This window comes from Aquarana catesbeiana, linkage group LG06, assembly GCF_042186555.1.
Source record: "Aquarana catesbeiana isolate 2022-GZ linkage group LG06, ASM4218655v1, whole genome shotgun sequence".
In the NCBI taxonomy this organism is placed as follows: domain Eukaryota; kingdom Metazoa; phylum Chordata; class Amphibia; order Anura; family Ranidae; genus Aquarana; species Aquarana catesbeiana.
In genome coordinates this window covers 22,628,884-22,642,957 of record NC_133329.1, presented here as the reverse complement: position 1 = coordinate 22,642,957, position 14,074 = coordinate 22,628,884, and the positions used below count along the sequence as shown (strand labels likewise).

Below are 14,074 nucleotides of genomic sequence, written 5' to 3'. Positions count from 1 at the left end.
AAAAACACACTACACAGGTTTTTGAAGTAATTTATTAGACGGCTCCGGGGGTCTTCTTCCGGCTTCGGGGGTCTTCTTCCGACTTCTGGGGTCTCTCTGGTTCTTCTCCGCTGTCTCCGGCCTCTTCTCCTGTTTTTTGACCTCTTCTCCATGCTCTCCGGGTCTTCTGCTAGGCTCTTCCGCTATCATCTGCTCCTTTGCCGCTCTTTTTCTAGCGGTGGCCCAGACTTCTGCCTTCTTGTCTTCTTCCCTCTTCTCTTCTTCTGATGTTGACACAACACTCTCTTTGACTGAAATGCTCTCTGAGCGCTCTGATGTGACTTATATAGGCGGTGACCCCACCCCTTATGCCGTCACAGTCCCTGGGCATGCTGGGACTGTGACGCCATAAGGGGGCGTGGTCAACATCACAATCAAAAGGAGTGAGCCATGTTCACTAATTGTCCTACCATTGATTTGTTGTAGGATTTCAGGGGTCCTATGGAGAAGTAAAAAGATCCCTGGGGGATGGTATATATGGTTTGCGAATTTCTGAATAAATGGTATGGGCTTGTGTTCAGAAGCTTTGGAGGAGTGGGCAGGACCAGAAAATATTAAGCATATAGACAGACAGGTGGTTCACACCTATGCATTTTTTAATGCATTTTCAGTTTTGCAGAAACACACTACAATCCATTTAACATTGCTTCCTATGGGTCGCGTTCACATCTGTGCATTTTATGGAAAGGGCCAGGGACTTTTTTCTGGTTTTTGGTTCCATAGACTTCAATGGATCAAAAGCATGTATTGAAAAAAAATATGCAAACTGCAACCTGCAACCTGTATGCATGTTGCTTTTGAGTGTTTCTGCAGTGCCTTTTGCGGTGCTTGGACACGCGATTTTTTACCAAAATGTTACCATGATTTTGGTACGACTTGTGTTTTTTTTTTTACACTGTATATAGCTGGTTGCTAAGGAGAGGGCTGGAAAGCCGGCTGCCACATCCTTAATAACCGATGAGTCATCAGCTGTCAGCAGGCTTCGCTGCTGACTGCTAAATGAAAAAAAAAAATTGCCGGCTACAGTGTGGGGTCCACACTAGGTCCATACCAGGCCCTTGGGTCTAGTATGGATTTTGGGGGGACCCCACACCATTTTTTTTCAATTTTGGCATGGGGTCCCCCAAAATCCATATCAGACCCATATCCAAGTATGCAGCCTGGCAGGTCAGGAAAGGGAGGGATGTTGATGGGGACAAGGGCCTCTTCTCGACAACCTTGGCCATTGGTTGTCGTGATCTGCGGGCAGTGTGCTTATTTGGAATCTGTACCCCTACCCATTTACCAAAAAAAAGTAGTGTAGTGTGACAAAAGACAAAAGACAGTTTTTGACAAGTCCTTTATTAAAAATGTTTTCTTCTTCCCCACTTCTTCCTCCGGATTCCATCATCTGATGGCTATGCCCCATAGTTATCTAAGAAATTCTTGACATCGGCACAGACAGATCAGCAAGATGCAGCATCGGAGGAGGGTTGTCAGTGGGAGCGGCGGAGGAGGAAGAAGAACACCAGACAAAGAAGACAGGAGAAAGAAGAAGAGTGGAAGAAGAAGCTGGAGAAGCCAGGAGGGGGAAGAAGTGGGGAAGAAGAAGACATTTTTAATAAAGGACTTGTCAAAAACTGTCTCTTGTCTATTGTCACACTACACTACTTTTTTTTAGTGAATGAATAGGGGTACGATGTACCTGTTATCCAATAACAAAGGGTGGAAGCCAGAATCTGGGGCCCCCTTGTTAGGGGGCTTCCAGATTCCGATAAGCCCCCCACCCTCAGACCCCTTGTCCCCATCAACATGTTGAGGGCATGCAGACTAATATGGTTCAGGGTGGTGCGCTTGCTCGTCCCCTCCCTTTTCTGACCTGCCCGGCTGAATGCTTAGATAAGGGTCTTTTATGGATTTTGGGGGGGTGACCCCATGCTGTTTTTTCACTATTTTCTTTTTGCTGGCAATTCTTTTTTTTTTTTTTACATTCAGCCATCAGCGGTAAAAACCCAGTAAAAATGCAGTAAAAACGCGGTACTTGCATTTTGGATGCAGGTCCATTGAAGTCTATTACATGCAAAATGCTGCATTTTGCGGGAGAAAAGTCCCTAACCCTTTCCAAAAATGCAGAGGCACAGAAATGCATTGATGTGAACGTATTCCATAGGAAAGTATGTTAAAAAAATGTCCTGCATTTCTACAAAATGCATCAAAAAACGCATTTGTGTGAATCAAGCCCAAGACTGGGGTGCAAATGACAATTCACAGTCCATTCAGTGTCAGAACTAGATGCAGAGAAAACATTTTGCTGAAGAGAATTGTTAAAGCAATGTAATACAAAACCCGTGTGTTACATTTCAAGCCTTGATACATTTTATTTTCTACAATTGTTGTTACAATTTATAAAACGAAATGGTCCCTTGGCATTTCTAAAGCATGACAAAATACTGTACATATCAGCATTGTAAGAAAAAAAGAGGAGTTTCCCCTAGGTGGACTTTAAAAGCACATAGTAGTATATTTAGAGGAGTATACAAAGTATTTATAGTAGAAAAAAGATTTTTATTAGTGATTGGACATCGTCATTAAAAAATTTACATATAAAGATGAAACAAGGTATTGTCTAAGCAATATCAGATATTGTCACCATATTTGTAAACACATAGGAAATCCTCCCTCCACCCAACGCGTTTCGGAGTACAATTTTTTTTCTTCAGGGGTGTATGAAGAGGAAAATGTATATAGTTTTTGAAAGCGAGACAAATTTCAACATTCTATTATATATTGTTTAAAAACAGAAGAAGCAGTAATAGCTGTGTCTGTAGGATTTCTATTTCAAGGCATATAGGCATCAAAAGAAATAGTCTCTGAAGGACTTAATGCTGTAAATGCTATCCCCAAGAGAAGAAGGGAGAGCTTTTCTCACATTTCACGGCAAGGGAGTGGCCAAAAGGATATACTAGGGCCCAAATGGAGAACCCTGAATATGGCCAATGCACACAGCCAAGGCAGGAAAGCCACAACAAATGGCAGAGGTACCAGCAGCTGCTTGAACACAGAGTTGTTGCACAAGCCAGCTGCACGTCCCGACATCCAGCAGGTTACTGGGCAGAAAGTGTCACTTGGGGTCAGGTTTGTCTGCCGCAATGTCGCAGTCCCGCTAAAAAAGCGCAGATCACCGCCATTATCAGTAAACCCATAAAAAAATAAAAGTCCCCTATTTTGTAGACGCTATAACTTTTGTGCAAACCAATCAATATATGTGTATTGCAATTTTTTTTTTTGCAGAAAGTAAAAAATATAATTGTTTTTTCAAAATTGTCGCTTTTTTTTGCTTATAGTGCAAAAAACTGCAGAGGTGATCAAATACCACCAAAAGAAAGCTCTATTTGCGTGAAAAAAGGACATCAATTTTACTTGGGTACAGCGTTGCACGACTGCGTAATTGTCAGTTAAAGTGACGCAGTGACGCGTCGCAAAAAATGGCCTGGTCATTAAGGGGGTAAAACCTTCCGGAGCTGAAGTGGTTAATGCATAGTGATCATTGTAGACTGTGAACTGAGACCCCAGAGCACTTTCAGCTACACTGACAGTTCCTCCCACCCTGCATCCAACTCCCTTCTCCTATGGTAGTCTTGATTCAAAGCCTTGCAAAGCTATACTGTCTATGTGCACTGCACCTCCAAGCCCCTCCCCCCTGTGTGGGTGGGTCTTTTTTTATTTCTTTATTTTTGCCATGAATTAGGATGTACAACGCATCCTTACTGATGAGAGAACACTGGGCGGGAACCTATGATCAGCTCCTACCATCCTGAATACGCCCACTGGCTACACAGGAACAGTTCACCTCCCTGGAAGTGATGTCACTAGCTTTCAGTAAACACACCCACTGGCTGCTTTTACACTCAGAAGGAAGAGGAAGTCATGTGACGGCACTGGATACTGCAAAATAAAGGTAGAAAAACTGGGATTTTTTTTTACAACATAAGGCTAAACTTAGCTCGCATTAATGATTGCAGGAGAGAATTTAAGTATTAGGCTGGACTTCCACTTTAAGTTATATTTCTTGTGCTTGTACACGATTGGATAACTGAAGTTAGCATAGATTTGTCTTATTTTGTTAACAGCTTATTTTTACTTAGTAAATAATCTAAAATGTAAAGGAATATAAGAATGTCTCCAGATGCATTGGTGTCTTTTTCTGGTACATCAAAGAGCCACACAATCACTGATTTATTTTCAGCAATGTTAATGAATAACCAGATATTACGTTTACCAGTGAAAGGCCATATGAAATCCTAATTAAAACAAAAACTGGTTAAACAAGTAGTTTGTATGTGTAGCTTGAATCATTTGTATTCGAAGATCATGCAAAGGACTAATATTTGTTTAATTTTGTGATTGAATCTCAAATTCTGGGCACTGTAATATGTCGTTTATATTACCCTAAATGTTGTTCAAATTTTTAGTACATTTGAAGTGGTTGTAAACCCAGATAAAAAAAAACAAAAAACAAAAACAAACAAACTGCAAGACAAAGGCACAATGAGCTAGCATGCATTGCATACTAGCTCATTATGAATTACTTACCTTAGAACGATGCTGTTGCAGCGGTCCCGGCACACCGGTGTGCACTACGTGCATGATACGTCACTTCCGCCTTTGTACTGGAGAGCAGGTGGAACGCGATCTGGCGTGCCTGCTCCATTTTATGCATTTTTTAAAGGATACTGAAATGTAAGTTACTACTTTTTTTATAAATAAAACTGTCTACAAGTTGCACTATGAGGAGTTCTCTCTTCTTTCCTTGATTCATGATCCTCATCTTCGTTTGGCTATATTATCGGCATGGGTCACTTGCATTGGTGGATACATCTTCATACACATCTCTTTCTTCATAGAAATTTGAGATCTGATTGACCATGAGTTCAATCTGAACCCCAGTTGTATGCAGTTTGTCTAACTAAATGGCCAGATTTGCCTTACAATAGTGGACTTCAATTGTGGTACCATCAAGGATATGCTGGCCATAGCACAGCTGAAGTTTCTAGGCAGAGTAAGATACATGTGTGCATGTGTTACCGCTAGTGCTGGTGCAAAATGGCCTATCTAAGGGCGGCACTAGTGCATTGCTGTCTGATCTGCAGCTTTACATGTGTCCCTGTTCCTGTGTCCTGTATATTGATTCCTGTGTTTTATCTGGCTTATCCTGACCGCACTTGCTTTTACCTGTCCTGACCTCGGCTTCCCTTAAGACTTTGTTATATCGGCCTGTTATCCTGTTGCCAACCTCTGCCTGCATCGTGACCATTCTTTGCCTGCCATTTATGCTTATATCTGATCATACGTTGCTGACCTGGCCTGTCTGACCCTTTATCCAGTTATCCGTCTGTCCTGCTCTGTATAGTGCCTGGGTGACGCTGGTCTTCCAACTGCTGTGTACCTGCATCTGCTGTCCCTGCTGCCATGCGCTGCTTCAACTACCCAGTCCAGATCTGGTAAGACCAATGGGGCGGGGGCGTCGTCGGCGTCTGCGGTAAAACGCCGCTATTCTTAGCAGCGCTTTACCATCGGTATTCGGCCGCTAGCGGGGAGGTTTTACTCCCCAATAGCTGCCGAGAAAGAGTTAAAAACCACTGCAAGGCGCCTCTGCAGATGCACTTTGCCGGCGGTATTGCCGCGGTGTCCCATTGATTTCAATGGGCAGGAGCAGTGGAGGAGTGGTATACACACCGCTCCAAAGATGCTGCTAGCAGGATTTTTTTTCCCGTCCTGCCAGCACACTGCTCCAATGTGAAAGCCAATGGGGCTTTCACATTGGAGACAAAGCAGTGGCACTTTCAGGTCGGTTTACAGGCACTATTTTTAGCGCAATAGCGCCTGCAAACCGCCCCAGTGTGAAAGGTGCCTAATGCATCTGCCACACACCTCTGTGACCAAAGCAAGATCTTGCAGGCACTCTTACCTCAGTGCACTATCGAGGCCACTGTCACAACACCAGTGGCCCTTGAGCCGGGGCTGTACAAGAAGTCTCCTTCTACACGTCAGGCTCTGCCACGAGGTACGTGACATGCCCCATCCAATAGCAAATCAATTATATGAAAGCATAGAAAAAACTTAACACAAATAATTATAACAATATAATTTTATTTCATTGATTGAAAATAAAAGTAAACAAGATTAAACATCTTACAGTCACCCAAAAGAACCTAGTACTAAATCCTCACCTAATCCAACACTTGCAAAGTTATTGTTATCCAACATATCTTAACATAAGAAAATATTGATCCAAAATTGAAACTATTATACAGTAAAGGATGGGCGGATGCCTGAAATTTTATATATCTGCTTCTTTAGTTGTATAACGGTATAGAATATACTATACTATATACTATAATATACTGTAAAAATACACATAAACATCCAGTGCATGTATGACAAAAATGTTAACATACCAAGAATTGCAAAATTGCAAGTTCTACTATTAAACTGTTATGCCAGTGGTCAGTTTGTGCAAAGTCAAGGGCTTTATTTATCTATTACAAGATTTGTTGTTGCTGCCACTACAACTGTTAAATTCAGGGCAATTTTTTCTATTACCAATGGATAAAAAAAAAACTGGTAAAAAACTACATTAAAAAGTTGAGTTGAAATGGATCAGATTGGGGTGCTGAATTTAAGCCAAGCTGAATATAAAATGTAAAACAGTTATTACACCTTTAAAATATGTAATGTCAGTTCAAGGTGCTGCTGATACTGTCCGTTAAGATCATACTGTTCTGTAACACCACATGCAGCTTTAAAGTGTAAGTTCACCTTTACAGAAAAATCTGTAAGGTGAATTTACACAGGACCCCCTCCTCGCCCCTCCCTGACCTGCATGGCAGCGATCACACGTTCTGAACCCCGTTATAGCCGGCTTACGGCTCCGGCGCTTAGAAATCGTCTCAGCTTTCTCTCTTCTTCTTCCCCGCTGAGAGGAGGGTCTACGTGGTGTCAGGTCACCTGAGTCCAGGTGACAGATGTAATCCATAGAAGTCATGAGTGCACAGCTAAGGTAGAAGACTTTAGGACTGACTGCTGCGGATTGAACTCTGGAAGGTTCAGGAAGCAGGTCTACTGGAGCATCAACACAGATCCCACTGGGAGCTAGAGCATAGATTCCCCAGGGCGCGGAGTCTAATGCCCTGTACACACGATAGGATTTTCCGATGGAAAATGTGTGATAGGACCTTGTTGTCGGAAATTCCGACCGTGTGTAGGCTCCATCACACATTTTCCATAGGAATTTCCGACACACAAAGTTTGAGAGCTTGCTATAAAATTTTCCGACAACAAAATCCGTTTTCGGAAATTCCGATCGTGTGCACACAAATCCGACGCACAAAGTGCCACGCATGCTCAGAATAAATTAAGAGACGAAAGCTATTGGCTACTGCCCCGTTTATAGTCCTGACATACGTGTTTTACGTCACCGCGTTCAGAACGATCGGATTTTCCGACAACTTTGTGTGACCGTGTGTATGCAAGACAAGTTTGAGCCAACATCCGTCGGAAAAAATCCTAGGATTTTGTTGTCGGAATGTCCGAACAAAGTCCGACTGTGTGTACAGGGCATTAGAGTTTATAGGAAACTGTGTCAAATGCTTTTGAAAAACCCTACAGGCCTTCCTTTATCTAGATGGAAACTCACCTCCTCATAGAAGGTTAATAGATTGGTTTGGCAAGAATGATTCTTCATGAATCTATGCTGATTACTGCTACTGATACAGTTTTCATTACTAAAATCCCGTATCTAGTCTCTTATCATCAACTCCAAGAGCTTGCATACTATTGATGTTAGGCTAACTGGTCTGTAATTCCCAGGGATGTATTTGGGCCCTTTTTAAAAGCGGGTGATCGCTGCCATGCAGGTCAGTGGGACGAGGGGGGGGGGGGGGTGAGGAGAGGGTCCAGTGAAGTTCACCTTACAGATTTTTCTGTAAAGGTGAACTTACCCTTTAAGGCATCCCAAAGCATGTTATTAAATGATTTGTTAATGTTACTTTTAAAGCCCCCCCCATCAAAAGAACATTTCACTGCTGTACAGTATTATTCTTTTTTCATATTGATACATGTCCCCTATGGCAGTATCCAGCTTTTAATGCCCTTTTAACAATCCCTTGCCAATTAGTCTTGAAAATAGACAACATTGGTTAGATTTGCCTCCTAGAGACTTCAGTGGGGTTCAAATTTAAGTTTGAAATTTGCAGATTTGATGCAGGGTTGGTCAAATTACCTACAAACTGAACCCATTTGCTCATTCCTATTAATAACTTAGGCCTCATCATGATCCTTATACAGTTGGTATCTATTTGGTTTTAACTTCATAAAATCTGATTTTAATTGTCCAGAAGTGATTTTTTGATGTTTGTTAACCACTTTAAGACCAGCCTCGTTTTGGATTTTAGGTGTTTACATGTTTAAAACAGGTTTTTCTGCTAGAAAATTACTTAGAACCCCCAAAAATTATATATGGTTTTTCTTCTAACACCCTAGAGACTACAATGGCGGTCATTGCAATACTTTTTTTTGCACCGTATTTGCGCAGCGGTCTTATAAGCGCACTTTTTTTTGGAAAAAATTCACTTTTTTGAATAAAAAAATAAAACAACAGTAAAATTATCCCAATTTTTTTTTATATTGTGAAATATAATGTTACGCCGAGTAAATTGATACCCAACATGTCATGCTTGAAAATTGCGCCCGCTCGTGGAATGGCGTCAAACTTTTACCCTCAAAAATCTCCATAGGCGACGTTTAAAAAATTCTACAGGTTGCATATTTTGCGCTACAGAGGAGGTCTAGGGCTAGAATTATTTCTCTCGCTCTACCGGTCACGGCGATACCTCACATGTGTGGTTTGACCACCGTTTTCATATGCGGGCGCTACTCGAGTATGCGTTCGCTTCTGCGCGCGAGCTCGTCGGGACAGGGGGGTTTTAAAAATTTTTTTTTTTATTTTTATTATTTATTTTACAATATTTTATTTATTTTTACACTTTTAAAAAAAAAAAAAATTGTGTCACTTTTATTTCTATTACAAGGAATGTAAACATCCCTTGTAATAGAAAAAAGCATGGCAGGACCTCTTAAATATGAGATCTGGGGTTAAAAAGACCTCAGATCTCATATTTACACTAAAATGCAATTAAAAAAAGTCATTTAGAAAAATGACATTTGAAAAAATATGCCTTTAAGAGGCGTGGACGGAAGTGACGTTTTGACGTCGCTTCCGCCCAGCAGTGTCATGGAGACGAGTGAGCACCATCTTGGCCTCACTCGTCTCTATACACAGCACGGCAGAGGACGCGATCGCCTCCGCCGCTACCGACGGCTCCGGTAAGCGGCGGAGGGCACCGGATCGCGGCGGGAGGGGGGGCCCCTCTCCCGCCACCGATAAAAGTGATCTCGCGGTGAATCCGCCGCAGGGACCACTTTTATCTGAAAGCCGGCCGCCGCACGAAAACGGGGATACCGGGGTTATGGCAGCTAGCTGCTGCCATAACAACGATATCCCCGTTCAAACTTAGGACGTACATAGTCGTGCGGCGGTCGGGAAGTGGTTAATAACTTTTTAAATGTTTTTTACTCTAATGCAATTTTTCAGCTTAATTTGTTTTTTCAACTTGTTGGCATTTTGGTGATGCCAACATTGTTAGACTTCCACTGAATTTTCAACAAGGGATATGAGAGCTAAGTTTATTAATTAATTTCCAATTGAATTTGAAGCAATGATCCTTAAAACATCTTGCATTGCTGTTTTGAAATCCTGGTTCCTCAGACTGTAAATGAGAGTATTGAGAAAAGGAAGGATCACAGAGTAAAAGATAGGCACCACATTCTCACCAACAAATGAATGATTAGTGATTGGTCCAATATAATTAAACACAATGGAGAAATAAAAAATGAAGACCACTGTCAGATGAGGGGTACATGTAGAGAAGACTACTTCTGCTGCCTTTAACTTTCATTTTTAGAACAGTTTGAAATATATAGACATAGGGCAGGAAGGTTAATGTTAGAGACCCACCTCCAAGAAAGAAACCAAAGAGAATCATGAGCAAAATATTGATGTGGATGTCACTGCAGGAGATTTTAAGCAACTGAGGCAGGTCACAGAAGAAATTTTCTATAATATGTGACCCACAATATTTTAATCGGAAGGCAAAAAGTGCTTGAACTAAAGGATTCATAACACTGAGACAGAACACAAAGGACATCAACTGTAGGCACATTTTCCAACTCATGATCTGCACATAATGTAGGGGCTTACAAATAGCAATATATCGATCATAGGACATGACAGACAACAGGATTGTCTCAGAAGCATCAAAAAACATAAAGAAGAAGACTTGGGTTATACAAGCTGTTGTGGTAATATTTTTTCTCTTGGTGTGAAAGTCAAATAGCATTCGTGGAACGGTGACTGAAGAACAACAGATGTCCAAACCAGCCAGGTTGCCAAGGAAGAAATACATAGGAACATGGAGGTGAGAATCAGTAGCTATGAGGACAATGATCAGCAAATTCCAGGTTAATGTCAGAAGGTAAATGAGGATGAAGAACAGAAATAGAGGGAGCTGAAGAACTGGAAGGTCAGACAATCCAGAGAGAAACAGTTCATTTAAATATGTCAGATTTCCCATTGCAAATATTTTACTTACTTTTATAGCAAGCAAATTAAAATATAACATACGTATATGAATAATATATAATCCATTTTTTTTTTTACAAATAACTGGATGACTTTATTTTAATTTCAAAAGATAAAATACAGATTTTTTTTTTCTAAATGAAAGTTTAAAAATTCTGCAATATTACAAAAATATGAGAAAGTTTTTTTTTATTTTTACTGTTTTGAATGTTAATTATTTAAATTCTTTACCAAAATTCTCAAATATACAAGCATCAAAAAAAAAAAAAAGAAGTTACTGCAGTATATATTATTCCTAGTGTAATTTAGATTGAGCCTGAATAAATGGACTGAAAAACACAGTGTTTTCCTATGGCATCAGAAACAAAAACTATGACTTTTTTTGTGCCATAGCCCAGACACCCTAGCCAGTATAATCAGAAAGCCCAATTAGGTAACAGCTATTTAGTCTAAAATGCCATAATTGTTCAGTCTGAGGGATTAGAATATTTTCTTTCTTTTTTTCAGAAGGAAATTTAATGACAAAAAGTACTGTAGTTAATTACGTCTGCCCATTTTTTTTTTATGTATTTATTTATTTTAACCTTTTTGGGTTTTTTACTTTTTTAGATTAGTTTCTTTTTCGGGCTTTTTTTCAATTCAGTCCTTAGCATTCACTGAGCTTGTTCAGCTCTGAATCAGTCTGCTTAATGTCATTGTCTGCTTAATTACCTTTGCCAGTACCTGGATGGTTCTCTTAGGTCCCCTGGAGGTTTGATATAAAAATCATTATATATGGTTATATTCATTTACAGACTCATACCCGCATATATATCCCCCTTGTCTGCCGCGGGGGGGAGCCTCCAGTTTGGGCTAGTGGTTTCACACATAGACCATCTCTGCAGCCTGATTAGTTCTCCTGAAGAAGTGGTCATCCGCAAAACTAGTAGAGAACCCAATCAATTTTGAGAATTGCAGCCTATACTTTATAGGAGTACCCTGAGTATTTGCTCTTTGAAAATCAATTTCTTCCTACCTGTTGTTTTAATGTACCCTGTATGATGTTTTTTATGTAATAAATAGTTTTTTATATTATTCATTTTGTTTGTTATTAGTACCGATCTCTTGAGTTTGGGATTAGATTTATGGCCAGCTTCAGCAACCTTCCCATCTTCCCATTTTCATCCCCTCTCTTCTTTTTTTCAATGTGTTTTCTCCTGGTGATCCTATCATTAACACACTGTATATCCTAGTGTGGTAATGCTCACTCACAAAATATAGCAGTGCAGCACTCAATACAGGTCAGATGTATACACATAAAATGTACATATTAAACATACATAAATAAAACGCATGAGGCAAAGTCCCAAAAAGTATATCTTAGTGAGGAGATCAAAAGCTGCCCACTTGCAGAAGGGGGATCCCTCAGTTGGCAAGGAAAGGGTGCAGTGATAGTATAAGATTGTATTCGTTGTATCACCACCAATGTGAACCTCCACCAAGGGTCTAGGCTGCTTGAGTGGACCTTCTGCGTTAACAGCAAGGTCACTCATGCATTCCCTTCCACAGGGTAGATTATGGAGATAGGGGTCCACAGGCAGTATCCCAAATTCAGTCTCATCGGTTGATATATATCATGTTAAAAACAAAAAATAACAGGACATAGTGCTCTCCATACAAAAAGGTATAAAATTTATTAAATAAGAAAAATATTACTCACAAAGCAAGCACTGTTTCCCAGTGCAGGAGTATACAGCATAAAATGAACCAGATGGGTGGCTGTACTGACATCACAGAGCCCCTCGCACGCGTATCGTCCGTGTGGACTTCCTTAGCGAATCACACGGACGAATCACACGGACGATATTATATTATATTATATTATATTATTAATCATGAGCTATGTTTTAGAATTAATAATCATTCCTGGAACCAACAGTACCTCTGAAACAAATAGCAAATCCCCAGGCATACGTATATTTATAATGCAGAACATTCCCCTGATACTATATCTGTAGAGTACACAGGAGTGTGTGATGAATCTGTATTCATCTGGGGTTAATCTAAAACACTACTCCTCAGGTAAATTAATCCCCAGAGAAAAGGAAGCATCTCCTTGACTAATTAATTTCTCACTAAAAATAAAATTAATTGACCATTTTGTTTTACCACTTCACGTTTCATTTTACAAAAAAAAGGTTAACCCAGTTTTTAATGTTAGGTTCACAATTGCCTGCGTGTTAAGCTAGTGCCATGTAAGCTCTGGCAAGGAGCAGTGCCATATGCATTTCAGTGCATCACACTGCTTTTTTTTTTCTCAATTTTATTCATTTTTGATTAATTTTTTTTTCTCAACATTACATTTGATTCATGTCATTGCACAGGAGCATGGTATATTGTATGGTGCCATGAGGTGTGATGCAGAAAAATACAGATATGCTGCATTATTTTCACATTGTACTACACCACAGAACACACCAGTGTTGTGGTTTGAATGGAGCGCATAGAAAACAATTGCTGGGTTTCATTTATCCAATGTGGAAAAATGCAGCCCTACAAGTTTTAAATAAAAAGTTGTGATGTTGAATGGAAAAATAGTTGATAAAATAAGCAATAGGCAAAAAACTATCCATCTATAGATATAGATACAGGCAGTATCCAGGTTACAAACAAGAACAGATACATTTTTTAAGTGTAACCTCTGCCAAAAAAAATGTTTTTAAGTTTTTGTGGACAGCATAGCAGAAGATTTCACCTCACTTTCTGTCCCTGTAACAATTGGATTTTGAAATTTTTGGGTTGTTGTGGAAATAAGGGTTGGTGATAAAGCTTCAGTGGAGACATCTTTTTCCTATGATAACTCTTCTGAGGTTGGGTTCACACTATCTTCACATGCGGCTCACAGCAGGGATCCCATGTGTCCCCAATCACTATTTCAGGTGAGATTTCAGACCAAATTTTTGGCTAAATTTGGACCTGAAATGGACCAAAAGACGCACAGGACCCCTATATAAATTTGCAGCGGAGATGCGGTGGAGATATGTAAACAAGCTCCATAGAGAGCCGGTCAAAATCTCCTGCTACTGCAAATTGGATGTGGAAAACCTGCATCCAATTTGCAATGGTGTGAACCCAGCCTTACAGGAGTGAACGTCCCTTTGTAGGGGTGGATATCTTCTCATTCCTGTTGTCTCCCTCTGTTTGCAAGTGTGAACTGTATGTAAGTCAGATGCTTGTAACTAGGGATGAGCCAAACATCCCCCTGTTCTGTTCGCACCAGAACATGCGAACAGGAAAAAAGTTTGTTCGAACACGCGAACACCGTTAAAGTCTATGGGACACGAACATGAATAATCAAAAGTGCTAATTTTAAAAGCT

The 14,074-nt window shown here is 40.3% G+C and overlaps 1 pseudogene; it reads right to left on the bottom strand.

The window, feature by feature from the left end:
- Positions 1 to 9,769: 9,769 nt before the first annotated feature.
- LOC141147899 (olfactory receptor 8G17-like) lies at positions 9,770 to 10,709 on the bottom strand (annotated as a pseudogene).
- Between the last annotated feature and the right edge of the window lie 3,365 nt (positions 10,710 to 14,074).